The sequence below is a fragment of the Lithobates pipiens genome, unplaced genomic scaffold (assembly GCF_037356315.1).
Source record: "Lithobates pipiens isolate NorthernLeopardFrog02 unplaced genomic scaffold, aLitPip1_a1.2 Scaffold_13, whole genome shotgun sequence".
In the NCBI taxonomy this organism is placed as follows: domain Eukaryota; kingdom Metazoa; phylum Chordata; class Amphibia; order Anura; family Ranidae; genus Lithobates; species Lithobates pipiens.
The window spans coordinates 180,920,762-180,937,908 of NW_027507718.1; positions in this window are offsets into that span (position 1 = coordinate 180,920,762).

Below are 17,147 nucleotides of genomic sequence, written 5' to 3' on the forward strand. Positions count from 1 at the left end.
AGCAGGGAGGCAAGGTTAACATCCTTGCCGTCCAAGATGTCCTTCCTAATGCCGGCCGGCACCAGATGTGCTGGACAGACCACGGGACATGTTCCTTCGATACCTGTTGGTAGTGGAGACGGGACTGAGGCGGAACAGGGGTGGCTGTGGCTGGAAGTGTTTCTAAGAGGGTCACTCTGGTTTGGACATCCGTGACCGAGCTGGATAGGGACGAGACCATAGCATGCAGCTGGCCTATAGCCGTTGAGATGGACTGAAGAGTAGCCTGAGGCGGGGTACTAGGCCCGGCGGTAGCTGAGGGGGTAGAGAGAAGCCTAAAAAGCTCTGCCTTCCTAGCTGTGGCTGGGAACGGAATGCCCCTGCGTCTGAGCTCCGCTGTCAGCCTAGGGATAGTCCAGCCCCTGAAAGACTGTACGCTGTCGCTCACTGAAGGTGGGCGAGGCGACAAGGGGGCAGTAAGGTCTTCGCTGCCGAGTTGGGACATGGCTCCCGGTGAATCGCGCCCTAGGAGTGATGTCCTATCTCTTTGGGGAAGACAGATGGACGACCGGAACCTATAGAGGACGACAAAGTCAAGACTGTTTCTCTATTTTCCAAGCGAACCCACCTGTTGCTGGGTACTAAGGCGGGAGCGAACGTGTATACACATATATATATATTGACGTGTGCCTTAGCGTACATATATATGTGTACCAGTCCGGTTTGCTGCCGCCTTTTCCACTCCTACCCCTCTTCTTTTTTTTTTTTTTTTACCTGGGAGATAACGTCCAAGCTGGTGCAGGGTGAACCTACTAAACTTGACTGACCTGGAGAGAGAAACAACAGATGACAATTGTTGAGGAGCCTAACAAGTAAACTGACAAGCGATGTAAGCGGCTGGCTAATACAACCGAAGTGCACCGGTGAGTAGATATTTCTTCGCCACAACTTCTAAATCATCACGCCTCTATTTCCCTCATTTTCCCTGTCTTTTCCTTTGGCCGTTTTTTTATTTATTTATTTATTTATTTTTTTTGGTCCCAATCCGAAGTTTTTATTGTGTAAAGGACGAAGCGTGGGACGACTCATGTCCAATGCGGGAGCATAAGTAAGTGCTGTAACTGTGGCTGTACGACCAGGCAACCTGTGGAGAAAACGAATGAAATGTGGCTGTTCCCTCTGGGGCACGCCGAACCGAATCGATGCATCGTGGATGCTACTGGATTCGAGTCGGAGCGCTATAAGTGACCGTGAAATGAAGCATGATTGCCGTGACAGAGGCACAACTGGTCGTGTCGCAAGTGCGACTGACAACAGAACGGACTCTGGAGCACGTACTGAAATGTGGGAAATAACCTGGGGCGAACTGGAACGAATCGGTGCATGTGACCATGCGACTGGATTCTTCTGGAGCATGCACTGAAATGAGGCCAGAAAAACCCAACAAAAACCTGGGACCGTCCGGACGAATCGATGCATGTGGATGCAACCGGATTCGAACTGGGCGTACTAGATGAGGATGAAATGTTTCCCATGATAGAGCTGCGACTCGGAGAGGACGCGACCTGCGACCGTCAACGAACGGGCTCTAGCGCATGTACTGAAATGAGGCCAACGTGACTGGGACACGTCGATCGAACCTGTGCGTTTTGACAAAGCGACTGGCATCGATTCGAACGTAATAGGTGACGTGAAATGACTCCCATGACAGAGACCCGGGTTGATTGGTAACGAACGGGCTCTGGAGCATGTACCGAAATGGGGCCAAGATAACTGGGATACGTCGATCGAACCTGTGCGATTTTTGAAACCGCGACTGGTATCGATTCGAACGTAGTAGGTGACGTGAAATGATTCCCATGACAGAGACCCGGACGGTTAGGAACGAACGGGCTCTGGAGCATGTACCGAAATGAGGCCGAGCAACTAGGGGCACACCGGAATGAATCGGCGCATTTAGCGGATGCGACTGGATTCGAATCGGAGCGTAGTAAGTGACAGGTGAAATGAAGGAATGACCTACGTGAGCCAGCTTGTGGCAGAGGTACGAGTCGTTGTGCCGTGAGATACGACTGGCAACGATTTGACTGCGGAACACGATTAACAAGATTATACAACCAGCTACTAAACAGTGCATTTACAAGCAATATCTACCGAACGACGCCCGTGAAATGAAGGGCGTTTGCGAACATGGTGCGTTTGAGTGATAACAACCCGGTATCATAACGAACGACATGATATTTTCAGGTTTTAACGACACTCAAACAAAAATAGAAAGGAAGGTCAATCGAGACCCCTACCTGTGGCAGTCGAGCCAGCGACCTTGTACAAAACCGGACGGAACACGACAACCACGAGACTTCCTAGAAGAGAAACGTCTATCCGAATGGTAATCAATGGTGATCAACACGAGCTGTCGGCCTAGTGACGTGATATTGCGCACCGGAAACCGACAACTACCACAGGCGAACGGGCTGGTTAAATACCCCCCGGGCTCCTCCCATAAATTCAGGCCACCATACTGGCCTTCCTACATATATTTTTTTTATGTACGTTTCTTCCCCCCTCGATTAGGTGAATTTTGGCTCTTTAAACACCATGTGGCTCTTCTGGATGGGATCCCGGCACGCTAAGGCCACTATGGAGGGGAGAAGCCTGCCCTTGGTTGGCAGGTACCTTTTGTTTTTCCCCCCTGGTGGCCTTTTCTCTCGCTCATTGGTATACCTGCAACAGAAATGGGATGGGGGTCTGATCACCCCAGCTTCCCGTTTCTCTGTCTCCCTAGGTTTTTCACCCACGCTCGCCCTATAGACATCTCGGACGAACGTGAGGTTAAATGCGTTTACACATCCTACATGAATCTGCAGTTGCTGACACTTTTGCTGGCGCTGTGCTTCCTGGGGGATGTAGTTTAGTGAACAACACTGTTTGGCCAACTCCAGGGCTAAGGTACGATCTGCGCATGCGTGTCGGTGGGAGCGTGACACATGACGTCACTCCTCCCACGGCGCCATTTTGGATGTGGGCATGGGGCGACGTCGTGCGCCGCACACCCGGGGGACCGCGCTTAGGTGATAGGACTCACAGGTGAGTAATATTTACTTCACCTGGAAGGGGAGGGAAGGAGGTGGGGCGGTGATATATTTTAATGGGCCAGGAGCAGTCTGTTATCAGTCTGCAATGGCCATGGAGGAGGTGACTTGCTGAGAGATACAATTTAAGGTAAGGAAATATATATATACTTTTTTATGTCGGTCTGTATGCAGCCTTATTGAAAAATGAAGGGGAATTAACGGATATAACTGTCCTTCCCCTTCACATTTTAGGCTGGACCTGACACGTCTATCTTTTGGGGGAATCTTTTTCTCCCATAGCACCAAAATCCTTGGACTACAGAGAGATTGCGGCGACTTTAAGCCAAATAGATTGCCTTAAACATTTAAAAGAGTTGCAACATTTGGGCATCTCATTTTAACAATTCTAATATAGGAATCTCAGGTGTTTTCCCTTCGGGACACAGCAAACTACTCTATGAAACGCTTTTGGGTAAGATTTGTTTTAAAGATTTTGCAATATTATTATCTTTTAGAATGATCACTATGAGATAGCTTTTTTTAGATAAAGTTCCCCCCTTTCTTTAGGGGTGTTTCCCTCTTAGTACAAATGTAATGACGGAAGTCATACAAGAGGGTTAACATATAGAACCTTTATCTGCCATTATTGGCGCTGTAGTAAAATACATGCAATACTTATTTAAAATTTAGGCATGTGAAAATTTGACATGCATTTACTTTACTTGTACACCTCCTCCCTTACAGTCCGCCTATCACTGCGGTCCCGGTTCCCATCCAAGAAGGTGGTCAAACATCCCCCCCTTATTATGAGCCTAGACCTTCATCTTGGAGTGAAGTTCGTATATATAGGTGATGCGTTTTAGTGGTGCGTTGTGTTTTTTTTTTTTTTCATTGTACGTATATATATATATATAATTATTTCTTATGTTTTTATAGATTCTACTATTTTGTAAATTTAAGTGTGCTAAAATGGATCATCCCTGAAGAAGGAGTAAGATAACTCTGTAACGTGTAGGTTACATTGGATGCACAATATTAACGCAATCTGACCTTGTTTGTAGAATGCTTTGAATATGCCTATATACAATGTCATAGAAGTCTGTTCCTTTGGAATAAGATGTAGGAAGCAAATGTTTTCTGGTTCTATAAATATATGCACATGGAGGAAGTAATGTGTCCCTTTCTCCTGTTCGGAAATGTATGTTAATATATTATTCTTTGTTTTTTCTTTCTATGTTGAAATAAAATTATTTTTTTATATATTTTTACCAAATCAATTGGTGTCACAGTCTATGCCTAAAAAGTCCCGCCTTCTTTAAGGGGAAAACTTCTATAGTATTTCATGTTGGGATGTTGGCTACTATTAAGCGGATCTTAATTTATACCTCACACAATTCAGATTTTTGCCTATAATAGAGGGGCTGGCAGTGTTTCTTATGTATGGGTTAACAAACACTTTTTCCATAGCTTTACTAATGGAGAAAACCTACTCCTGATTAGCCAGCGACAGCTCCGGGTCAGACTTCATTAACGCTTTCACCCGCAACAACGGTAACTTCACCAGCTTCAGTACCGGGGCAGCAGCATATTAGGCTTTCTCACCCATATGCTTGTCACTTAGGTCAGCTTCAGAAGTGTCTGCGTGTCTTACAGCGGTATCTAGTACCATACTAGATACCACTGTAAGACATGCAGATGCTTCTGAAGCTGACCTAAGTGGCAAGCAGTTTTCGTTCCTATTGCATACACTGCACAAATGACACTGGCTGAGAAGTGATTAAACATCAGGGTTAATTGTGTGCCTGACCAGTGTTTTAATGTACTGCGGGAGGTGCTTTTACTAGGTGAAGGCATGATCCATGTCTTCCCTTCTGACAGAATGGCGATCTGCCTTGTTTGTATAGGCAGACAGCCATTCTGCCTCTGTGCTGGATGATCGGCGGGTGTAGGCGGACATTGAGTCCATGTTACCTGCAGATCAGCTCCTGTTGTGTATAATCAAGGTGGAAGAGGGCCACCAGTGACACGCGTGTGCGCCCCAGACCCAGAAATGTCAGAGCCTGTATTAGGTACGTGATCCAGTGCAGCAGTGCCACCTTGCTGCTGTATAAGTACGTTATATTGGCGGCAAGTGGTTACCATAGCAAAGAGTCATTACTCTATCTTTTGATAGTTAAAACATAGCTGGTCTGGTCAGACCCTGGCCTGGTCAGTGTGTGTGCGTGCGTGCGTGCGTGCGTGCGTTAAGAATATATGTATTATGGGCAGCACAGTGGTGTAGTGGTTAGCACTCTCTCCTAGCAGTAAGAAGGGTCGCTGGTTCAAATCCCAACCACGACACTACCTGCCTGGAGTTTGCATGTTCTCCCTGTGCCTGCATGGGTTTCCTCTGGGTACTCTGGTTTCCTCCCACACTCCAAAGACATGCAGGTAGGTTAAATTGGCTTCTGTCCAAAATTGGCCCTAGTATATGAATGGGGACCTTGGATTGTTGGCTCCTTGAGGGTAGGGGCTGATGTGGGTGTGCAATGTACAGGGATAGGGACAATTGTAGACACTCACTCAGGTTGAACTGGATGGACTGGTGTCTTTATTCAACCTTACAAACTATGAAACTATGATATACGCTTATACTGTGCATGTGTGTATATGATAAGAATATATATATGATATACACTGTATACTGTGTGTGTGTATATGATAAGAATATATGTATTAAATAGATTTAGACCACTTTTCTATTATAAATATTTTAAAAAAAATTAAATTTTACTGAACATTTTTAAAATTTTAACTGTTTACTGAACATTTTTTACATTTTACATATAAGCTAAATTATAATTTATTTATTTTTTAAATATAGGACACCCATTGATTTACAGCATATCCTATTGCTGCATTCAGAAAAATAATATTATGATAACATCTTCTGAGATCATGTAGTGTTCCGACACCATCTGCAATACTTTACTTTACTTTAAAGACTCTTTGTAGCACACCTTTTGTAGTTTTTGCAGCTTTTTAAAAATGTTTGAATATGTTCATTTTGTTTAGCCAGGACGCAGGAATAACTGTGGTTTGAAGGTATTTTTTTTTTTTTTATGGGAAGGGTTACAGCATAGATTAGATTAACTGCATGGTAACTCATTAGATGAGTGACAGCTAGCAGACAGGTTTTTAACAATGTGACCCAGATCTGTCTGTAATTAATGCTTAGCATAACTAGATACTTTGTAAAAGTTTTCAATTCTAACATAAACATATCTAAAACAAAACAAAAAAATGTCTGGAGTTGGGCTTTGAAAACAACTTTATTGACAAGATCTCTGTATAAGGTACAACTTTGCTCAAACAACAGCAGATGATGATGAGGTCTCTGATCATATCTGATAATAAACAATTGTGCTATCCATAAAATGGCTACTATACTGATGATATCCTCAATGAAATAAAGTGCTAATGTGCTGAAGTCTTCACAGTGATCCACAAATAATAATAATCACACTTAAAATATCAACAAAAACGAATAAATAAATACACGTGGAGAAAAAAGTCAATTAAATAATCAATAAAAAGTGTTGATATATAAATTACATATATCCCAATACACAGTAAAACAGTGTCATTCAAGTGAAAGTCTATATAAAAAGTGAATAAATCCGCAAAACGACAGTGAGAAAGGCATCACACATATGTGACATCCGGTGTCCAGCAATAATAGTGATATCCAAGTGTCACCGAACCCCTGAATGTACTAGGTAATTACCTTACAGCTGTAAGGTGAACAGCACAAACGTAAACTCCTGAAAAGATGGGGGGGGGGCTTCGGTATCACACTTCTCCTACTGTCCAGACCACTTCTTAATAGATATCGAGGGTAACTTAAAAGATACTCAGAAAACAAAAGCAAAGCCTGCCATAGTGTCGTAGTTCATATAATAAAGCAGTTTATTTAAAATACAGACTACTCACATTTTTCAAAGTCACTGCACAATGTACAAGTACGAGCGGTCCGCTCCTGTGTAAACGTCACTTCCAGTGTTCGTCTGCTATCCTACGCGTTACGTCACTGTCACGTGACTTCGACTGGGATGCCTGATAGGGCCTTCTGATCATACCTGGATGCCTGATAAAACTGAGGAAAAATTGAGGGAGAGGCACAGCCCCAGCAAGGCAGGATGTCATCCAGGGATAACTTGCAGAGAACTGAAGGGACCAGCCAACCTCCTCCACCAGATAAATCTGTTCCAAAGTGCAGGGCACTGTTGTCTCACAGTTTGCTCCTCAGAGCTCCCTGTGTATACATTATTCATAATGTAAGTTGCAGACTACACTGTTGCTATTTGCAGTCTCTGCCTCCAGTGTATAAAGCGTAGCAACATTTGGGTAGCACGTGTATGAAGAGACATGTGTCCTTTCACAACGCAGCTCCTTGGGAACAGCACCAGAATCCTAGCTGTCAGCTAAAGTGCCATACACCTCCTTCAAGCTCCTCCCTTTCTAACTCAACACATGTATGAAGTAGTGGACTACGTCAAGGCAACGCGACGAGCCGTTTACTATTTAAATATATTATCATTGATGGAGATGTGTTTGTAGACAGGTGCAATCTGCTGTCCTCACTGCAGGTGATAATTAACCGCAAAGGCAATGCAGGGGAAGAGGAAGTCATGAGTTTCTCTACGGTTTCCTGAGTCACTGGGGCAGTAGCCCATCTGACTCTGGTGGCCATCTTAAGTGTGGCAAAGTCTATTTAGGACCCTGGCACCTGGGTTTGGCATGCTCGATGTGAGTGAGTAGAGTAGGGAAAGATACCCTATCTGTAAGGGACAGTACTAGCAGTAGGGAAAGTTTCCTGATGCAGAGTGAAAGCGTAGGGGTGCATCTCTCTGGATACCTTCCTAATTGGTCACAAGATGACCAGGCTGCATTCTGACCCCTCTCAACAGACACTTTTGGTTCGGGTGGAACCTACGTCTTCACTTTCTTGGAAACGGTGAGTGTGCCCAGCTAGGTAGCTGTCCCACTGCGTTACTGTAAACTGTTGCTGCCTTACCTTGACATGTTTTCTTTTGCAGCCGCATGTGTGAGTTATTGCCGCTGCAACTAACCTGTTTTTTTCCTAACTGAACATGTACCAGTGAAAAACATAAGGGTATACTTTTGTATTATTTCATTCTGCTTTGTTTATGTGAGTTATACAGTACTCATGTTATAAACGTTTACTTATTAAAAGAAATGTTTTTTTTTTTTTAATACAAATGTTTTTATTGGAGAGTAGAAAAAGACGTTAAAAAACAAAAATAAAAGGTGAGGTATGCAACCCAGACCGGTAGATATTTTACATAGTCAGAATGGAACCAAGTTGATATGTACAATTATGTACCTTTGCTGGAAATTGGCGCCACATTGGGTTGCGTCTCATTACCACTCATTAATAGGGAAATAACAGTTCAACATAACGTAAAAAATAACAGAAGAGATGAAAACTAAGAGAGATGTCTGTGATATGTTGAGTCAAGTGTTAATATTGTATATAATAATCAATATCTGAAGTGCACTGAGTTATTCAGAGCCAGTCACAGAGGCAGTAATATGTGCCCCAGGGAGGGATCACAAATAGCTGGAGGAAAGAAAGGCTAAAACTCATGTAAATGGCCCCGGTTCACTATACAATGCCTTATGTAGACCAGCCTGACAATTTCCTATGGAAAACCTGCATAGTGTCCATTATCATATGGTAAATTTGCTCAATAAGTTTAATGGTTTCCATGTGTTGGAGTACTTCAGCCAAAGGCACCGTGTGTGAACGCAAGTTTAAGGCTATAGCCCACAGGATAGCACCGAATAGGGTGTTAATTAATTTTTGGCTCGTGGGGGGGATATTTGGTATGGGGGTAAAGAGTAGGCACATTGCTGCCGTTAGAGTAACCAGGGATCCTGATATCTGTGCCACCTTATTGGCTGTTAAACTCCATATATTTTTAAGTTGGGGACAGCTCCGGAAAACGTGGAGCAATGTGCCCATGGTCTAACAACCCCTAAAACAAGTGTAGGGGACCCCAGGGTAGAATCTATGGACGTTATCTGGTTTAAGGTACCACCTAGTGTGCAGTTTCACAACTGTTTCTTTGATAGACCTAGAGCGCAAGCATTTTAGCATTTTTTTGTAGCATGTCTAACCAATCCTCTGAGGAAAATTATTGGCCTATGTCTGTTTCCCAGAGGGACATAGCTGTAGATTTCTCAGGTAAATGCATGTCGTTGAGATATCCATACAACAAGGAGATGACTCCTTTCTCTCTAGATAAGTTATGGTAGATTGTTTCATATTGAAAGAGTCTGGGGTCTACATTCAATGAACACATAGATTCATAAAAATGCCTTATTTGAAGGTGTTTATAGAACTCGGACCTTGAGATATTATGTTGTTCCTGAAGGAATGCAAAGGTGCAAAAATGTGTTGTGTTAGGGCCTTCAGTGTGGTGAGTTCCCTCTCCTGCCACCAGAGAAATTCGTTAGGTGATTTGTATGCTGGGGGGAATTTTGCGTATCCTAGAAAAGAGGCTAGGGGGGGTCTGGCAGATCTTAGTTTAAATTTCCATAAATGTATAGTATGGCTTACAATACCATTTAAAGCGATTAATTCCCTGGGTCTTGTCCCGGATCTCCACAGCAGACCTGGAATATAAAATGGGCGAGCAGAGATTGTCTAGAACAAGAGCCAGGGAATCCATGTGGGGGGGGGGGGGGGGGGCATGCCATTGGGCTGTTTGGGCCAACCAAGCTGCTAAATAATAGAGCCATAAATTGGGTAGGCCCGACCCTCCTCGTGATAGTAGTGACTGTGATAGTAGTGACTGTGAGTGAGTAATTTGCCATATCTCGGTGGCTTATTTTTCCATATAAATTTATTAATGGCCCTTTGGATAAGCTCAATAGTTTGGTGAGATACATAGATGGGAAGGGCCCTAAAAAAGTACAACAGTTTTGGGAGGATAGACATTTTTATGGCTGTAATCCTCCCCAACAAAGATTTAGGGAAGGATGACCAAAGGTGTAACCATTGTTTAACTTTGGAGAAGGTTTGTGGGTAGTTGGCATTAGTGATGGATGAACTTCCGACGGGACGATAGTTCGCGAATCGGAACGTTCGCGGCGGGCCCCATTGACTTCAATGGGAGGCGAACTTCGCAAACCTACAGGTCAAATTTGCAGCCACAAAATAATTAATAGCTGTGCAAACATAGTCCCACCACATGGCCAATGACATAACACATGTATGAGGTGAATCTGGGATCGACAACTACAAGCATTCTTGGAGGAGAGGGAAGGTCAGGGTAGGCAAAGAGGGTGCAGGAGATGATCACCAGCAGCGTGACATACAGCAATGACACCTGCACCATGATAGAGTCATCTGACAACAGCACCGTGATAGAGAGCACTGACATCAGCAGCGTGACATAAAGCACTAACACCAGCACCGTGATATACAGCACTGACAGCAGCACCATGATAGAGAGCACTGACATCAGCAGCGTGACATAAAGCACTAACACCAGCACCGTGATGTACAGCACTGACAGCAGCACCGTGATAGAGAGCACTGACATCAGCAGCGTGACATAAAGCACTAACACCAGCACCGTGATATACAGCACTGACAGCAGCACCGTGATATAGAGCACTGACATCAGCAGCGTGACATAAATCACTAACACCAGCACCGTGAAATGCAGCACTGACAGCAGTACCGTGATAGAGAGCACTGACATCAGCAGCGTGACATACAGCAATGACACCTGCACCGTGATAGAGTCATCTGACAACAGCACCGTGATAGAGAGCACTGACATCAGCAGCGTGACATAAAGCACTAACACCAGCACCGTGATATACAGCACTGACAGCAGCACCATAATAGAGAGTACTGACATCAGCACCGTGATATACAGCACTGACACCTGCACCGTAAGCAGCCCCAGGAGGAAGTCAGCATAGCACAGGGATGGTGGGAGCCCCTCATAATGAGCATAGCACAGGGATGGTGGGAGCACCTCAAAATATGCACAGCAGAGGTACAGCCCCAGGAGGAAGTCAGCACAGCACAGGGATGGTGGGAGCCCCTCATAATATGCACAGCAGAGGTACAGCCCCAGGAGGATGTCAGCACAGCACAGGGATGGTTGGAGCCCCTCATAATAAGCAGCCCCATTAGAAATATGACACCGCTCAACCTCTTCAAAGAGGAGGGTACAGGCATATAGTACGGTGTGCTTTTTTTGGACAAGGAAGTGAGCCAAATGAAGAAAGAAGGTCTCTGTGCTCGATTAAAAAAAATGTTTATAGACATATACATGGTCTACTGGTCACATGTGCTGAATTCCTCTGAGATCCATGCCTCATTCATTTTTAGAAATGTGAGGTAGTAAACACTGTCGTGAGCTAGGCGAGTACGCTTATTGGTCACGATCCCCCCTGCTGCGCTGAACGTCCTTTCGGACCGGACACTGGATGAGGGGCAAGCCAACAGTTCGATTGCAAATTGGGCAACCTCTGGCCAGAGGTCAAGCCTGCCCACCCAGTAGTCCAGGGGTTCATCACTCCTCAGAGCATTCACATCGGCCGTTAACCCGATGTAGTCGGACACCTGACGGTCTAGGCTTTCCCTGATGCTGGATCCGGAAGACACCTGTCGATGGGTCGGCTGAAAGAATGACCTCATATCCGAAGTCACCAACACATCTTCAAACCGGCCTCTTCTTGCAGGCGCTGTTGGATTGCTACCCGCAACTCCTTCTCTGGGAGTGGGAATTGCTCCTCTGCCAGCGCACGCAAAGGCAGAATGCAGCATTTCTCGAAGCAAGGCCTGGAAGTGCTCCATTCTGCCAGCCCTCTGTGACGGCGGTAACATTTCAGCCATTTTGTGTTTGTACCGGGGGTCTAAGTACGTTGCCACCCAGTACTGGTCCTTGAACCTTATGCTTTTTATACGGGGGTCCCTATTAAAACACTGGAGCATGAAGGCCCCCATTTGCACTAAAGTGGAAGCGGTGTGGTGGCCAGGCTCCTGCTCATCATCCAGGATAATGTCGTCCTCTTCATTCTCCTCTCCCCATCCACGCACAACAGGGATCCCAGAAAGGTTTAAAGCATGCTCTTCTTGCTCCTCCTCATCCGCCCCGGCACCATCCTCCTCTGACTCCTCTTCAGACTCCTGTTGTTGACTTGTCTCAGATAGAGTAGCCCCCCCTGGGAATTCATCCAGCATTGCGACTTCCTCATCTTCCCGCTCCTGCTCCTCCACAGCTTGATCAATGACACGACGCAATGCACGCTCCATAAAGAAGGCATAAGGTACCATGTCACTGATGGCGCCATGGCTGCAACTGACCAGTTTGGTGATCTCCTCAAATGGGCGCAGAAGTCTGAATGCGTCGCGCATGAGCAGCCACTGGCGCAGTGAAAAAACCCCAGCTCCCAGAACCTGTTCTGCCGCAGAGTTCATACAGGTAAGCGTTAACTGCACGTTTTTGTTGGAGCAGCCTATCAAGCATATAGAAGGTTGAGTTCCATCGCATCGGGCAATCGCAAATAAGACGTCTGACCGGCAGATTGTGTCGCTGCTGAATGTCAGCAAGGCAAGCCATGGCCGTGTAAGATCTTCTGAAATGGGCCGAGATTTTCCTTGCCTGCCGCAAGATGTCCTGGACCCCAGGGTATTTGACAACGAATCGCTGCACGACCAAGTTTAAGACGTGTACCATGCATGGCACGTGCGTGATTTTGCCCTGTTTCAATGCGCTAAGCAGATTGGCACCTTTGTCACACACCACTTTACCAACTGTCAAATTGAGCGGTGTTAGCCGCTGATCTGCCTGTGAACGCAAAGCTGAAAGGAGTGCCGGGCCAGTGTGGCTCTTGGCTTCCAGGCACAACAGACGCAGCACGGCATGGCAACGTCTCACCTGGCATGTCGAATAGGTTCTGGGGAGTCAGGCCTGCATGCAATCCGTGGCGGTAAAACCAAATCTACACGGGTGCCACGGGTTACATGCTTGACGGCCGTCAGAAGGTTCACCCAGTGGGCAGTAAAAGGGATATACCTTCCCTGCCCGTGTTTGCTAGACCACGTGTCTGTGGTCAGATGTATCTTGGCACCGACACTGTGTGCCAGAGATACATTCACTTGCCACTGAACATGGCCATATAGCTCTGGGATGCCCTTCTCTGAGAAATACTTCCTTCCTGGGACCTTCCATTGTGGTGTTCCAATGGCCACAAATTTGCAAAAGGCCTCCGAGTCCACCAGTTTATATGGCAGTAGTTGGCGGGCTATGAGTTCTGACAAGCCAGCCGTCAACCGTTGGGCAAGAGGGTTATCCGGCGTCATCATTTTTTTACGCTCGAACATTAGGCCCACGGAAGCCTGCCTTTTTGCAGAAAAACGTGAGCTTGGCGTGATGGAAGGTGGAGTGGAGGACAATTGTGAGGAGAGAGGAAAAGGAGAAGTAGATGACGAGGCTGGACGGTGAGAGCCTGGAGTGTGGCTTTGTGTGTTCTGTTGCTCCCACACGGCTCGGTGATGGCTGCTCATGTGCCTTCTTAAGGCGGTCGTCCCTAGGTGAGTGTTGGGCTTACCGCGACTAATGCATTGACTGCAAAGATTGCAGATGGCAACGCTATTGTCAGCAGCGGACACGTAAAAAAAGCCCACACTGCGGAGCCATGTGCCGGTGTCCTGGGAGCACCAGATGTGACCGTACATGGTCGATGACTCGCTCCTGATACATTTGCAGTCTGCTTTGTCCCTCCTGTGCAATTTAAGTTATTCCTGCTTCTCCTCCCTATCTGCTGGTCCATATCTCCCTCTGAACTCCCCTCCTATTCCTCTCTTGTGGGCACCCACGTGACATCACTAGACACGTCATCGCCGATGTCACCTTCTCCACCACTATAAGTAGAGATCTCGGAGTAGGCAGCAACACCGGGGACCAACCTCCTCCTTGGGCTGATCTGGGTACTGTCGTCAGACTGCTGAGTAGCGGTTGTTGCTACCTCCTCTTCCTGATCCAATACCAAGAGTGGCTACGCATCAGAAATGTCTTGATGTGGATCGGAAAATAATTCCTGTGACTCAAGCGGAAGGTATGTGGTGGTGCTGGTGGTGGTGTTGTTGGTGGTAGTGTCTTTGGGGGTGCACATAGCAGAGAGTGAAGAAGAGGGTGCAGATCGAGAGGATGAGGAGGGTGCAGAAGAGTAAGGCTGAGTGAGCCACTCAACCAAGTCTGGTGCGTCCTTTAAAGTAATTGAACGCACCTTTTGCAACTTCCTACTTTGTCTCAAGCCTGTTGCTCCTGCCCTACCCCTACCACCCCTCTGGAAGGGCCTGCCTCTTCCGCTGCCTGTCATTTTTTAAATGACCCTGTGACAAAACTCTCAGTCCCTATACCGATGAAGAACTGCTGCAGTATAGGGCACCTCAACCCTATGTATTGTGGACCTATACCAGTCCTTATAGAATAGCAGACTGTACCTCACTCAACCCTATGTACTGTAGTACCCTATACCTTACCAGTCCTTATAAGGACCTTTGTGGAACAAGTAGGTTGTGTGTGAGTGATTAGCAGACTGTACATCAGTCCCTATACTGAAGAAGGACTGCTGCACAATAGTCCGCCGAACGGGTGGACCGCGAACAGCCCTAATTCGCCGCGAAACGACCGCCGGGCGAACCGTTCGGCCATCACTAGTTGGCATTATACATAGCCTGAAGGAAGGGGGCCAGACGTATTCCTAGGTATTGAAGGGTGCTGTCACGTACCTGGTGGAGACTGAGCTGTGGAAAGGGCTTCTCTTGCACCTCCTGTCTAGCACCCCTGGTAGAGATGACAGGGAGTGAAAGACAGAGTGGCACGAAGGCCGATGTAGCAGGTGGCTCAGAACGGGTCTTGGCAGGAACCCGATAGGTGCAGATCACCAGATAGGCATCTCGGACTGGAACTATGTGTTGCTGGATCAGCAGACAGAGTCGTCGTTGGAACATAAGCCAGGAGGTCATCAACAGCCGAGCAGAGCTGGGTTTGGTACAGAGTCGGGCAGTGCAGTACAGGAGCATGAAGCAGGAACAGGGTTAAACACAAGCCGAGGTCACAGGAAGGCAGGCAGAAGTCCAAGGGAAGGTTCAGGTACAAGCCGGGTCAAACACAGGAACACTGGAACAGATCAGATACAGGTAACAGGTACTAGCTGAAAGAGCACTCAGAAAAGCTCATGTGTCAGTGTTTTCCGTTTAAATAAACTACTTGGTGCCCAGACGCACGCGTGTTCGCGCTTGTGCATCGGAGTGCATCTGTGTGTGCGCATTGCCGCGCATCTGTGCACGCCCGCGCATGCGTCAATACACATTGGTGTGCCCGTGCTTGTGTGCAGGTGCGCGTCTGTTAGCCAAACTTCTCTTACATATAAAAACAAAAACTGGCACTGAAGTAATAAAATGAGTGAATTAAATGATAATGGATAAAATGTTGCAGCTGCTGCAAAAAAGTGCTAAAACTTTAAACATGGTAAACATGTAGGAACAACGCTAGCACATAAAAGGTGAAATGCAGCATGTATAAATAGGTGAACAAATACCGTAAATATATAAATTATATTTTTATTATTATTTATTTACGGTATTTGTTCACCTTACCATTTACACATGCTGTGTTTCACCTTTTATTTGCTAGCGCTGCTCCTACATGTTTACCAAACTTCTCTTACAGGCGCTATCTGAGAGGGCAATACCAAATGAATCCTTGAGGGTGGTTAAATTGTGTTGCGGTATGTTGATTTGGCGGGCCGAGCATTTTGTGAGATTTATTCCTAGGCCAGAGATAGAGTGGAAATCATTTAGGGTGGGAAGCAAGTTAGGAAGTGATACAGTCGGGTCTGGTATGAACATGAGTACATTGCATACAAACTCATTTTGAAGTTTTCCTCTCCCTTATATATCATAAACCTATAGCATGCCTTAAGGTGAAAAAACGTGAACCTTTACAACCCCTTTAAGTGTACTTAGTTGCTCCTCTGATAAAGTTGGGAGGGATAGAGAGTCCAGCCATGAGTCTAGCTTATTAGGGGATGGGTGGTCTGGAGGTAACAATAGGGATTCGTAGAAAGAAGTAAATATTTGAAGGACCTCTTTTGGGTGGGATAGTAATTGGCCCGACCTGTTTCTTAATTGGTAGACATGTGTCCGTTGTAGGGATTGGTGAAGTTTGCATGTAAACATGGCAGAGGCCGAGTTACTATGTAAAAGGAACCGAAGTGAACAGCGGCGCTAGATATGGTGATAACATAAAATTATATAGCAACTGGAATATAGGTATACGTAAAATGAGTGTGAATAAGCACACATAATACTAAAACATTTGTTTAAAACATAATGTCCATAAATGATCTGAAAGGATTTTTCGGTTTGTTCTGACAAGAATGTATGCAATTCTACCCTTTTCAAGTTGATTTGTCTCAGTGTGTCCAGGGAATGGGATTGGGTATGGACATGGTAGAGTGTGTCAAGCTCAAAAGAGAGCGATTTCATTTTTATGATGGTAGATAATTCAATAAGGCGGCCGTGAAGGACCGACTTATGAGCTGCCCACAATATGGAGGGGGATATGTCTTCAACATCATTTAGTCTGCAGTATTTTGCTAATTGATCCATCAGCTGTGATATGATTTCAGGGTCGGCTAACAAGGAGTCATTCAGTCTCTAGGAGGCCATCATGGGGGGAAGTCCTATATGAGATGTGTGGAATGAAACCACATGGTGGTCTGACCAGGGGCATGTATGTATGACTGCTGAGGATGAGTTAGCTGAGGATGTTGTCCAACCTGCCGTAGCTATCATGAGGGTGGGAGTAGTGTGTGTGTATTACCTCACTCCAGTATTCAGGGCCCTCCATGTGTCGATCCGTTGGTGTGTGCCCAGCGACCTCTGCAGAGATTTGGGGAATGCGTTAGCCGAGTACACCACCTTACGCCTGTCTAGGACAGAGTGGGCCACCAGGTTAAAGTCTCCCCCTAGCATATGTGGGGAGGTATATCTAG